Raw genomic sequence first — 14,879 nt, 5'->3', positions numbered from 1 at the left:
TAAGCGAAGATCAGAAGTGTGTGATTTGGTTATGCCATTTACACAATAAACTAAGCTGCAGTACACTTTCTAGGGTGCATTATGGGTGTGAGTACTTATTCTTTTATACTCGTACAGTATGATTTTCCATCGCAGGTAAACCCAACACCTCACCATTAGTTTGAAGATTTGCCACAGCATTGATGCTATTAGGCATGACATTACGGAGCTTCACCATGTGCCAGTCCATTTACAAAATAAACTCTCAAAGTTAAGAATTAAAATTATAATACTCATTAACGACGATAAAACAATTAGGAAGTCACTAACAAACATTAAGCAATTAGGAGATCATTATAATGAAGGTGCTATAATTAGAGCTTGTCGTGCTAAAGCGTGTCCTGCGGGTGTAGTTTCGTGTGTGCCAAGCAGGCTTGTGCTGTTGCTGCCAACTTCCCCCCTCTGCTCAGCAAATCTACCATGCAGTCCATATAATCTAAGCCTTCTTTCACAGAAACGTTTTGAACAAGAATCCGTGACCCAAATTTACTCACACCAAATGTTTTTCATTTACTCAAAAAGACTCCAAGGAAGATGTTTTGTCAAGGTAATCCAGATTTACATCAGTGTGCAAAACCGCACCAGAACACACAACACGTACAGGATGTGTAAACAAAAGACACAGTCCATTTTCCTACAAGGTCTTTTTGTACATACACTGTGCAGTGGATCACCAGCATGTTAAGTGTACATTTACACAGCTTCACCTTTTTATCTCATGCAACACTGAGATTTGATCTAATGGTCAATTTCTATTAAATGGTTAATTTCTAATCAGAAGGCAACAGGCGCGTAACACTATGTCAACACGGAATAAGTTCTCTAAAGCATGATTCAGCTTTTAGTGCTGCCAGACTCCCAAACGCACACGCAGCTTTTTTCACCCTTACAGTAAGTGGAAAAACTGCCTTAACACAGTGACCTTTGTTTATCGGGAACCACCATTTCAGTACCTGTGTTAAGGATAGACTGAGCAGTACAACACACACACACACACACACACACACACACACACACACACACACACACACACACACAGAAATGGGCCAACAAGTTGATAGGGTTTGGTTTTAAAATATCCATTTCCTAGACCAATCAAGTATTAAAGAATTATTATAATTTTATTATTAAGTATTATTTTTGGTGAGAACAAATTTCTATACCTATTACTATAAAGCATAAAGTAAAAAGATGCAGTAAATTATGTGCAGGACACGCAAACAATGGGGCGATACAACTGTCCCTGGGCATTGCAGGTAAGCCTGCTGCAGGAGAGGGAGTGATCTGGAGGGGTTGTAATGCTTCAAGAGATCATAAAATATGCTGGCGTTACACCAATAGGAGCCTAAACCATCATAAAATATGCTGGCGTTACACCAATAGGAGCCTAAACCATCATAAAATATGCTGGCATTACACCAATAGGAGCTTTCAAAATTATCATTAGTCATCAGCAAGACTTTGTAGTCAATGTGGAACTTAATAGGAAAGCCAATGTAACCTGAACAGGACCAGATTAAACATTCTGATTCAGATGTTTATAAGTGCTGAAATGAAGCCACCGATGAGGAGTAACGAAACACCAGCCTGCTTTATTCATGCAGTCCGAGCATATTTTACAGCAAGCCCATCATTAGTAACACATGGCTTGTTAACTTGATGAGCTCGAGACGCGTTGTATGGCCTGTCACTCTAGAAGAGGTTCATTTTTGCCAACGTCATCCAGTCTCAGTGAAAACAGACTCTGCTTGTTTGCACAGCATGGAAAATGTCAGCTCTCTCCTGTGAAACGTGAATTCCACAGTGTCGGATTACACGACGGGGTGGGGGTGGGGGGGGGTTGCCACACACTCTCAACAGGCCTTTATTTCCAGCACTACTCAAATGTGCACGTTTGATAATGAGGAGATATTTAACAATACACTGCACAAAGAATTCAATTATCATGATAATGAATGAATCAGGTTATCTGTTCATCCAACCCTAAACAACTTGGCCCTTTGAAAGTCCTGATAGTGGCCTTTTCTACTCATCAATCTAATCTATGCTCGGTTTTCATTTTAACAATACCATTGATAACCAGCAGCAGAAATAAAAACACCGCTATCATAGACGTTAACCATGTGCTGGACAGACAGGGCAGAGCAAACACACACCCGACTCACCGGGCCTAGACCTAGAACTCCACGGCACAAAATAACACCACCAAACATCTTGACTCCGTTTATATCCGAAGCAAACTTGGACTTTAGGAATATTTTAGGAATCTCCTTCCCCCAATAGAGTTTTGTGGAATGCAACCTTGGTCGCTACACCCTGTCCACACCTTAGCTGACTTCTCAGGTATGCAGTTTTTGACCTCCGTTTGTATTTGCGGTTTGTGGTTTTGCGGGGAACACACAGGCTACTTTTTTTCACTCATCCTTTATCTTGGCATCTTTTTTTTTCTTTCTTTTTTTTAATCGTGTAAACAGGTTCCAAATACTTCTGAATAACGGATTCTGACAAAGGCCACCAAAACAAAGAACAAAATATTTGTGCTATTTCACATTAGTATAAATGTCAGTTATTCAAAAAAAAAAAAAAAAAAAAAAAAAAAAAAAAAAAAATCACACCTACCCCTGAGGGTGAATTTATAAAACTAAATAAATTAGCAAAAGAAACCAAGTAGAACTTTGTTAAAGGTGCTTTATATTCATTTCACCAAAAGGATGATGAAACATCTGTTTAGTGACGTAGCCCGTGTTTCAGGGGAAATCGTTCACCTCTCTCTCCCTCTCTCTCTCTCGGCATCTCCCACTCTCAGTCCAATTTTGCTGAGCCTTTTCATTCATCTTCATTTGCAGAGCCCTGGTGTTCATCAATATTCATTTGTTGATTTGCATATTTTATTTTCCTAAATACGTCTGCCCAGTCTCCACCACATTTGTATGACTCCGAGCATGCAAATCCGTTTTTAGAATGGTAATATATGATTCCTGTGCAATAATTAAAGTAGCTACGCGTGCCTAATGTGTCATCAATTATGAATGAAAATCAGGCGAAAGTTTTCCATCAGTAACCCTTCCTCTCAGAATGGTCATGGCTTCTTCCATTTGCTTAGATGTTATGTAGAGGTGACTTTCTTCACGATTTTAAAGTACTTTGTTAACTCGTTCACCAGCGAGGGAAGAGCAATACAAGCCAAAAACTGGTCCATAGGTTTTTGTTTAATCTTAGTTTTATAGATAATGTCTTCACTCTTGCACACAAAACGGCCTAAAAGCAATATACTAATTCCAGTCATCTTCAAAGTGAAAAGAGAGAAAACTCGATGTACACATCACAAACATTAAATGAATTTTGAGTTACTGAAAGTTACACAACCATTAAAACCAACAGAGCGCAAAGACGAAGCGTTTATTACACAATTTTACGCAAATACATGCGCAGAAATCCCTTAGTCACTAAAACGGAGACTGGCCGACCCGGGTCTACGAGGACGCAAAAGCACGCATTACACGCTCGGCTTGAACTTCTGCTACTCCGCCGAACGCTGCAGAAAATGCAGTTGAGCGGCCTGGAAGCATGAAGGATGACAGCTCAAAGACATGGGGCGAGTTTCTGTGGCATGCGCGCTATCTCCGCGAGCCTTGGTGATACAGATATATACAAAGATAAGACATTTTCATCATAGCTTTGCCTCTCTGGAAAAAAAAAAAGTGCACATAACTTGTGAGCAACAACAACAATCATCATCGCCGTTATTGGTGGTGGTTTCATTTCTAGAACAAGTGTATTGGGGTTTTTTTTCCGATCAAATTAACGGCGTGTGCCTTTCTTTGGTGCAGAAATCCAGGTAAAATACAAAGAAGCACCTTTACCAGATATCGCTTGGTGGAAGCTTTTGGGAAGCGACCCCCGGTTTATCGATTACCGTTAGCCAATCCTACAAACCTAGGGCATTAGTGTTAACTAAGGAGTGAACACATTCTTGTGTTGTGTTGTGTTCATTATTGATGAGGAACATATTCGTTCCTAATCTGCGTGTGTGGAGTACTACCAGAGAACTACAGAAAGCGATGTGCGTAGTTTTAATCAGAAGTTGGCCTGTAGCTCGAGTGTGTCTACTGGCTGCTCTTGTCTTGAGTACAACGCAGTCTTGTATTACTCGAGTTACACTTGCTTGCACTGTATATTTATGGCAACCATTACCCACTTAGTAGGGAATGCAAATCATTTACAAAGGAGATCTCTGGTGTGATCTACACAGTCTGCGATTTGGAACAGTTCTTCAAAAATAATTATGGTCAGCTCTCTCCTAACAAAATTTTAAGAGGCAAAAGATTTCACACATTTTCAAACCTTATAGTCTAAATCTAGAAGAAAAGATGCAGAGTATCTGTGGGAAATGTATAATTTTGATAATACAGTCCCCTTTAATATGAAGAATCCACTTTTGCAGGACATATTTGTTGAAGTCTCTGTCGTCAGGGTAACTGTCGTTGGTGTCTGGAGACAACTACATCCAATGGTTCTCACTGTCTTGGCCATGAGCCGTTATCCCCATCAGGGTAGTGCGGTCAGTTGTGACGTGGACTTTGACAAGGATTTTACCCACACTGGCAGTTCTGGCAGTTCCCTGTGGCCAACAGTTGTAGACAGGGCCTCAAACGTTACTAAAATTCACCAGCGGAAGATCCTGCGCTAACCTCTCCCCCTAAACACATCTGCCTGCAGTCATTAGGGGTAATAACTACATTCATGTGGACAAGCTTCATATATAGAGATGCGTGCCAACATACTGTGATGGAACTAGGATTTGTTGCTTGGTCTTTAGGATCCAGTGAAATTGTAGAAACATATTCTGATAGTGATTATTGTCAGCCAAAGATCAGGCACACTCGATTAAAAATATTTTAATAAGAAGAATTTCATTTTTCTTCTGTCTTTTAGTTCATCCAAATTTTATTGTTTTAAAATAAAATGTCCCACAGTAACTTTCCAAAAAGGTAATAGTTCATCCATTAATACAATGGGTTAGTTATCTCCTTTTTGAAAATTAAATATAAATACTGATGACCATTTGCTTGGCTACAAAAAAGGGCATGTGTAGTTCAGATGATATTGTGGGACTTCCAAGTTATGTAATATTTTGATAATACATGACAGCGTAATCCATATCACAAAGGATCATTACGTAAATACACTACTCCCTAGTACGTCAATAGTATTTCTTCCTTAATACTAAGAACGTTATAGTCTCATCCTTTGGCATGCCTTAGCCTGTTGTTTGTGAAGTTCAGTGGGTGTTGATATGTACTGTTGATTCATTATTAAAGCCAATTTCTCATGAGAATTCGCTATGCGTTTCCTGTTCCTGTTACTTAAATTAAATATGCATTTAAGTATTCTGCTTTTGGAACATATCAGTTTTCAAACAAACAGAAATGTTTGTTTGACACCACATCAGGGATTCTTCACAAACCCAGGATTCCGAGTTAGCAAAATAACTGCAAACCAATTTGTAGAAGCAGGAGTTGTTTCTAGTGGAAAAAGGTCCACTCTGGGATCATATCACTGAACTCGCCCCTTACTAATGACCTCTCCAGAGGCAGGAAGTCGGGCACAGCTGGAATGCCACCTTACATGAAGCTTCTTTACATGACTAGTATAAAATGAGCTTCCGTATCTGTAAAATATTTTTAGTTATGCAGTTGCAGTATGGTATGGTAGTGTGACCACACCCAGAGAAAGGCCCAAAACACGAGCTTTGTCAAGTGGGCGCGTCTTTGTAAATGCATGCATGCGTGTATGCACAAATAAGTGACAAGACGTATTAATTGGAAGTAAATGTTTGCTCTGTGGGTGCAGGGGGGCAGTCATGGGACTCAGAGAGTCAACACTGCTGAGAGAATTAGGAAATCTTAAAGCAATCAAAGTTTCTTCACAGTTGTACAGTTCAGCTCAGACTTAAGACAATCTACTAGGAAACATGAAAAATGTATTTAACAGAATACAATTAGCCCGTGAGCAAACCGCCACACTACGCTGTCATTTACATTTATGGCATTTAGCTGACGCTTTTACCCAAAGCAACTTACAATTATGACTGAAGACAATTTGAGCAACTGAGGGTTAAGGGCCTTGATCAGGACCCCAACAGTGGCAACTTGACAGCAGCAACCTTCCGATTACAAGTCAAGTACTTTAACTTGTGAGTGACCACCGTCACCGATCTCTCGCTGCAATAAGAACTGTGGCTCTGTGCAACGGACATACTGGGATGATCCAACATAACTACCTAAACACAAGCACAGCTGCTGTGCTAGATTCCATCCCATTTACTTGAATCAAACATGCCTACATGAAACAAACATGGAAAATAAATAAGGTTTGCAAATAAGAAATATGAATCCAGTCATTTTGATCAATGATGAATTATGATCAATGGACCAAAAATAACAAAAGGCATTGTTTTTCCATTTTGATTTCAAATGGTAGTCGTTTTCTCATGGACCCTCCAGCCCCAGCCCTGATTCCTGGGAAGTGAGTCCAGACAGCACGATACAGCCTCCTTAGCCTCACATCTGACATCAGCTTAACGTTAACTTCATTTTCATGAGACCATATATAATGCGTTTACTGTTTGAGCTCTGACTATGAACACAACACGACTGCTTTGTCGATCTGGAGTTAAAATTCATTATTACAACTTCCCTGCACAAGTGGATGATATTATCATGCGTGTTAACGTCTTTACACTTTCACGCCAGCTGTATTATGCAGAGTAAAACCACACATTTGGCAGAGCCAGAACGGTGACTGGTCTACACAGATGCCAGGGTACCTCAGGCTCCTGACACGTACCCACAATCCAACGCATTCGTGTGCACGGGAAGAATAAACCGGTTTCGGAACTGCACAGAACACCTGGGCTCCGCTTCATGCTGCTTGAGCAACTTGATAAGTTGGCAAATGACTTATATCCCAGGAAAAAAAACACAAAACACAAACAACCCACAAGTGAAAAAAACATACTCATTCAAGAACAAATACTGAAAACATACATTATTTGAAAAACAGACTTTAGTAAGACCATCAATAAGAAGAGCAGGTTTCAGTGTGTGAGAACCTGCCCCAACCAGAACCTGCCAGCGTAAATAGGGCAAAAACTCTTTAAATATCCGTGCTTCCTTATAAGGTTGTCATGACAGATTTTTTTTTTTAAAGTGTTAAATCACTGAACTGTATTTCATGAAAGAGAGTAAGTTAAGTGAAGCACACGGGGTGGGCCATGTTCATGACATCACTGTAGGCTGCCATCACAGCAGAGGAAAAAAAAAAACAACAACAAAAAACGCAGGTCCCCTCTGGCCACAAGCTTCCTGTAGACAACAAGAAAGAGGTCTGAGCAAGCGGGCTTGTGTCCTGCCCACTGGGGACACGCTGTAGCCACACAGGGCAGGGGAGGAAGAAGAGGCACAGAGAGTGCGAGAGATAGCACGCGAGAGAGAGCAAGAGAGAGCGCGTGAGCGAGCACGAGAGCGAGAGCGCGCGTGCACTAACAACAAGTTCTGGCAGAAGGCAGGCCGATTGACTCCGAAACAGAAAGCAGCTACAGGGGCTCGGAGTGGTCAAAATACTGTTGAAGTGATTAATAGAGCACTCTGTCCCTCCAACAGCGCCCCCACTGCTACTCATCAGAACTGATCCACAGCTGGGATGGGAAACACCTAGAAAAGGCTTTTGGTTGTTTTTTTGTTTTACTTTTTACTCCCTTAAATGTGCCTTTTACGTTCCAATAACAGCTGCTGCGGCAACAGTGCCTCCAGAACCAGCTACTCACCTATCCAAGATATGACCTACAGACTCCACAGGGAGTTCCCCACCAAAACCCCTAAGGAGTCACACACACACGCATGCACATACATACGCATGCACACACTTGCAGAGTTTGTTAACTTAATGAGCAGTCAAATAGTAGCAAATGTTTCTTGGTGGAAACACTGTCATAGCTTTCTTAAAGGATTACATCATCTCAGTCACACAGGTTCGCCTGTTAGATATCTACACACAGTTCCTGCTATAAATACCTGTGCCTTGAATTTCAGCTGTAGTAATGCTATTACATAAGTGTACAGGAGTATTCTTACACTGATGTCTGACACTGGCTCAGCAGGCCTTGAATTCAACATCTAAAAACTGCATGGAAATGAGAAAGCCTAATATTTTAACATTAACTGGAGAGGATCCACTCTCCTCTTTAGTGTCGAGCAGTTTGATTGTCCTAGACCTTTAGAGCAAACCTCCTTTACTGAGTTAAAGGAAGGAGACGTTGTTTGGAAGTTTCCTTTCCATCTCAGTCTGACAAAACTTTTTACCAAGATTTCACCAGAATGGAGCCAATTTAAGACACCTTGTGTAAATCTAATTTGCTATTCAATGGATCTGTTCAAGGTTCTTCACAAGTCAGAAAAATTCAAATCCCAAAGCCTTGGCCTCAGGTCACTAAATAAAATATTTGTTTGTGAGGTCCATAGGAAACAAACAAACATTTTACTAAGCAAAAGAGAGATGCTCAGGTCACAGAGAATGTAGAGGACACAGCAACACATGTACTATCAAGCCTCTGTCAGGAGGTCAGCCTGCAGTCTGTTGGCAGGCTGCTGGTGGGACACCCTTTGAGTACTAAAAACCCAGGCTAAGTAACAAACAGACACCACCATGAATGCATAGGGTCTGAAACAGCCGTGCATCTCAGAAGAGACTGCAGTTTGTTTAGATAAAGCATGTTCTTCATGCTCCCAAACACACTAAACATTAAAGCTCTTCTAGTTCATTTCTTAGAGCCTGATAAGTATTTTAAAATCAAAACTAGTATTATGAGCCTAAGAAGAACATAATTTGTTATATATGTGTCTCTGCAGTGGTAGCTAGCACCCTGTATCTCTCTGGGCTAAACTGTGTCTCTCAACACAGAGATGCTGAAGTCTTTCACTATGTCAGTAACAGAGCCGCACCCAGAAACCGCAGCAGAGACCCCCCACCACAACCACATTGTTGTGAATGTGTTTCTAATGCCTCTATCTGTAGTTTAATAATAGCTGAGGGGGGTTGTTTTGGGTTGTTGTTTTGTTTTTTTTTTTGGATAGCACCTTCCTTAAATAAGACTGGCCCAGCATGTTGAAATCAAAACAAAGAATGGCTTCTGGATAGAAACTCAAAAAAAAACAACATGAGGCACTCTTGCACAATACATTAGCAAATACACACCTACACGACTTGTTATAGGTGTGTGATTCAAGACTGTAAACACTGTTTGCAGTGGCACTGTTTAATCATCCATGAATCTTATAGGTAAAAACTTGAAAACATCAGCGTATAGTCATTTGTAATGCAAGTTCCCATCAAAGTTTAATTCCTGCTTTCCATAAAGGTCAATAACCGTCACTGAGAGATAGTGAGAGTGTGCTGGGAGCCAGCATGTTATGCAAATCAAACTATATATTTATATAAAACACACAGCATGAAACTATCAACACAGAAATACGGGCTTCAATTTCCTAAAAAGGCAAGAATATCATAGTGGTGTAAGACATGGCAATAACCAGTTACAAACACCACCCACCAGTAGAGACTGAGCAAACTACAGGTGATTGCCCTTGTAATAATCTGTAACTATTGACAATTACAACAACATCTGGAGACCTGGATCACGCCTACAAACTGTTCCCACAAAATCCCACAAAATCATCTTGTTCCTCATATATTCAGACTAGAGCCACGAGACAATATAGACATCACAGAACATCATGTGGTGTGAACATCATAGGAAGAAGACAAAAGAAACCAAGACGTACATGCTTGAGTTACTCATACTTCTACAGCTTCATCATATCTGACTTTTTTTTAGTGAAGCAGTCATCAGAGACATCCTCCAGAGAGCCGTGGCTGAAAATGAGATCCATATCTCCCTTGCGCAAGACGGACGGTTCTTGCCTAAACTGCTGGAGACTGTCCCAGTAATGAACACTCTTAGTTATATGCTATTAGCAATCACTGTGGTTTGCAATACAAGGCACAAAATAAACAGATACTTTAGGTAATAATAAAACAAATCTGAGGGACACACACGTATGTTTTAGCAAAACCGGTACTCTAACATGTAATCTGCCAGACATTAGACAAGGGAAACTGAAAACTGAAAAAATTATATGCCAAAATGCCAGTCAGCTTTAAGGGAGACCAACTCAATTAAAGACCTTAACTACTTTAGATCTTAACTAATTATGACTGCAACTGATCAAGATGTGAGACCAGAAAACATTTCAGGATCATTGATCTGAAATCAAACTTCAACCATAAATCAAGCACCAAGTCATTTTATCACAATTTGGTATGTACTTTAACTTTCATAACCATGCAAATTAGCTGATAATGACATGAACTCTGATGAAAGAGCTTTAAACTATCCGCAGCTCCGAAGGTAGACAGAGCTTTGAAATGTGAAGACCTTATGAATGCAATTCCACTTTCATTTGTATTTACCTCTCAGATATTCTATACTGTCAGCTGGTCTCAAGAAGACGTTTCGAGTTGACAGTGCATGACAAGACAGAATTTCTACATGGTCTCAAGTGCTACAACATTGTATGTACTTATTTTCTTTAGATTATATATGTATATTGACTCAGGTGCTGTATTGTACTACTGTACTATTCAGAATGCAATTTAAATACACAGATGTACTGATATGTTGAGCATGGAACATGACAAGTGTTCGCTGGTAACCATGACTCAGCAAGTCTGGGAGCAGAAACCTAACCCTAAAAGCAGCCAGGGTCAAGTATTTCTGCCAACATATCTCAACGCCACCATTTAAAACAATTCCTGTAACCACCCGTACAATTATCAGGCTTGGGTGCACCCAGGTGGGAATGTACATGTTTCTTAAAGGCTCAGTGTTTTCCAATTCAAGTGTGTTTTCCTGTCACTAAACTTTCTTCCCTGAACCTCCTACATTTATCAATTATGTAAAGCCATAGTGCACAGGTCGTACAGTACGTGTGCAGTAGTAGTAACCAGCAGTCTGATATGAGCCCTGGCACCTGCTACAATACGGCATTTTCTTCCTGCACTGAGCTGCCTCGTGCCAGTATCTGTACATAGCAGGGTCCCTCCAAGTTCTTCCCATACACACCAACACGTGTGCACACGCACAGAGCAGCCAGGGGGATTCCTCTCACTTTTAAAAACAGGTTAGGAACATTCAAGATCTCGCAAGCAGCACATTTTGAACTGGTTGCGTGTGGCCCCTGGTTTCAGCAGAAGGGAAAAGGAATACACATGGAGCAGCAGCAGAGCACCACAGGACCTGCTCCAGTGCTCACACATCCGAGACTAGTGTGACAACACGCCCAAGCAGCGGAGGTCAGGAAGCTTTAGGGAGCTACAATGGCCCCAGAGCTCCCTGAAATACCTATGAAGAAATTACACTGCTGTAATCCAAGATGTGGGTTTTTGTGTTGGTGTTATTATTATGAAGTATATATCTACAATTATTAAACACACACACACTATTTATAACATTCAGCATGGTGAATCTGCAATATAGTTGTCCAAGCCTACATGTAGATTTAAACACCAGATGTAACAGTTAAAACATGTACAACAAATAGAACACATCCTACACCAGGAACTAAGCTTCTAGCTGCGTGGTGAGGGTGTCGGGAAAGGTTTGGAAAGTTGGTGTTGTTACAGAGCCTCAGCCCAGCCAGCAGGTCGAAAGAGATCGTGTGCAAAGATGAGTGTGAATGAATTTTTTTTAGGAAATATGAGGCAGATAAAAGGGAAGAATCCCAGTTATGTTATCATCACATAAAAACATCCACAAAGGTGACCCGTGTGTGGCCTTTCTCTTGATATCAGGAGCTGTTTAGAACACCTCAAGTGAAGCACATGCTTTCACACACACACATACACACACGTCAGAGCTGTATCTGTTCCATCTCCTCAATCAGGAGGCTGTGTACAAGATTCCTAAGTAAATGAGAAAGCCTGGGTGTTCGGCTGAGAGCATTACAACACAGGCTTTCTGTATAAACACCCATGTCTGTATTTCCATATTATTTACACAGTCCAGTTCACACTATAGTTTTAATCGTACAGCTTGGCCCGACTCGTTTACTCGTGACTAATATAACTTAACGACAGTGTAGAGTTATGCCTTCCTGTTCAGGAATTTCTTCCTTCATATTTCATACACTGATATTGCAAAACTAGTTCCGAAGATTACAGTAGCATAGATTACTATAATAGTAACATCTAGTAGCAGAATATCATCTGGTAACAGAGTACTATGCTCGGGGGTGATGTCCAACGTTTTGGGATGCTTGGGGTACTTCGACGATATATATCCTTTAGCATCGGTCGTACCAAATGACAGATTATTCATTTTTCACTCTATATTACACAACACCTCCTTAAAATAAATAAGATAGCCAAAACTTAAACAAATATAAATCAATCCAATATACTATTACATACGATTATTAACAAGGGACGCAACATTGCGTGCCATGCATATGCAGGTCTGTTGTGGGAGATGCCGTGCTTCGACTCCCCATGTCGCCTGGGCGCTTACCTGACATACACACACACACACACACACACACACACATACATACATACATACATACATACATACATACATACATACATACACATACACACACACCTGAAGGCTTACGTGCTGCCAGCGACCGCTCATCTTTGGAAAATAAATTAAACATTGCTCACCTTTTTATTTTTTATAGACAAACTGTTTTAATGTCCGTGGACAGGATCTTCACCCAGTTACTGCTTCATGTTTTCCCCGCGCCGATCCGCCTGGCTGAAAGCAGTTGGAGACGGAGACGACGCTAAAACTTGAAAAACCGGACGGATGAGACGTGTTTGGAGACGGGGGAGAAACTTCCAGCCAAGACGCGAACCCTCATGGAAGAAAACTGCCGTTTCTTAGCCGATAACACATGTAACACGACCGGCAAAAAAAAAAAGCATTTCACTTAGGAATTTAAAACGATCACGTGAAAAGACAGGTAAAAAGACAGGTAAAAAGGTGTGTCCCAATTCATTGGCAAATGAGGTACGCGTTTGTGATATGCGCATCACATTATGGCGTTACGGTAGGGTAGCGGTTCTTCTCGTTTGAGGATTACGGTTATCGTACGGGGTTCTTCTCGTCTGAGGATTACGGTTATCGTATGAGGTTATTCTCGTTTGAGGATTACGGTTAGGGTATGAGGAATACTAGTTGTGAATTCAGTCATGACAGTGAAGTAACCTGTCTCTCAAAAAAATCAGTACAAATTCCATGATTTCGTAGCGGGCAAATGTAGACTAGTCCACGTAACGCTAAACATTTATTCAAACAAATATAAATTTCTTCATTCAGATATGGCTTTGTTTTATAACTGTGGTACAGTTGGGGTTGGGTAGGCAGTGCTTTTATGTTTATGGTTGTTTTTATTTATTGAGGTAAATTTAATATATCCCGCTGTGTTTAGGCTCTTTGTCTCACGGACGAAGGTTTATGTTTGAACTAAAGTGACCGCTCAGTCAGCGCGAGCGTGTTCCTCTGCAAAGCTTTTGTAGCTAAAGCATGGTCAGATCCTGGGAGTGTGTTTACCTGCGCGAAGGTAATAGGAGCCGTGCACACTGAGAAAAGCTGTGTTTGGTGCTTAATCTGTTGCTGATGGACGCAAGACTTTCTCTTCTGAAACAAATCTAGTGAGCTGCCGACTTATGAGTTGTCAGGGTGCACAGTACAGAGAAGGGTTCCTAAAAAATGGCATGCATGCCTGCTTGGAAATACAATCCTTTTAATGAAACATAATGAAATATGCATTTTGCATGACAGTTAAAAGCAGCAAAAACATTTATTACCTTGCGTGGTTCTGGCCAAAACAGATGGGTATGGATGTTTAGGTAACTAGTATTTAGGTGCATGGTTCAGTTAAGGATCTCCGTCCCTAGTGATTCTTTGTTTACACGCTGTTAATGCTTTGATCAATGTACACACGTTTGGCATGTGCCCGTAGAAGAATGAAAGCGAGTTCCAGCACTGGATGCAGGAGTTTTTATGTGGCTTATATTGTAGAGGCTAGGAAAATAAAATAAAACGTGTGCTCCTCTCACCTATTTAAACGTATTTAATATTAGAGATCAACATACAGAGTTTTGTTCAGCGTGCTGGTGTTTACACGTAAAAATACTTGTTTAGGAGGTACTGAGATCATATTTGTTTGTTTATTTGCTGTTTGTGGTAAGGCAGCCCCCCCCCCCCCCCCCCCCCCCCCCCCCGAAGAACATCTCTGTGTGGAAGTGCACCCCAATAAATGACTCTCCCAAGGGTTTTATTATTACCTCTTAACAGCCGACTAAACGTGTGTTATTTGTGTGTGCTCCTTGCGCTAAGAGCTGGTAAAACGTTCATTTTTATAGGGTTTTTGGTTTTCTGAGTAACGTTTGTGTTGCGCACTGTGCACCACTAGATGGCGGTCACCTACTAGTAATAATCCATATGCCTCTCTCAGCTCCTTGCTGAGTAAAGTTCGTGCCTTGTGTCTTTTTTTTCAGACGATGAGGCAATGCGTCCATTTCTTATAACGATTTAGAGATTTCTATAAAATGATACGGCAGTTTTCGTTATGAAAAGAAGCTGACGTGAATTGATGTGTATTCTTTGATGCACTGAGACGCTTAAATGCAGGAATTTAGTGTTATTAACATGCTTGTAGATACTGACGCTTATTCAGTGTCATTTTCTAAATACAATGATTGATTGTGGTGTTATT

This window comes from Electrophorus electricus, chromosome 6 (assembly GCF_013358815.1).
Source record: "Electrophorus electricus isolate fEleEle1 chromosome 6, fEleEle1.pri, whole genome shotgun sequence".
NCBI lineage: Eukaryota > Metazoa > Chordata > Actinopteri > Gymnotiformes > Gymnotidae > Electrophorus > Electrophorus electricus.
The sequence above is the reverse complement of the archived record's forward strand: the minus strand, read 5'-3'. Positions refer to the sequence as shown.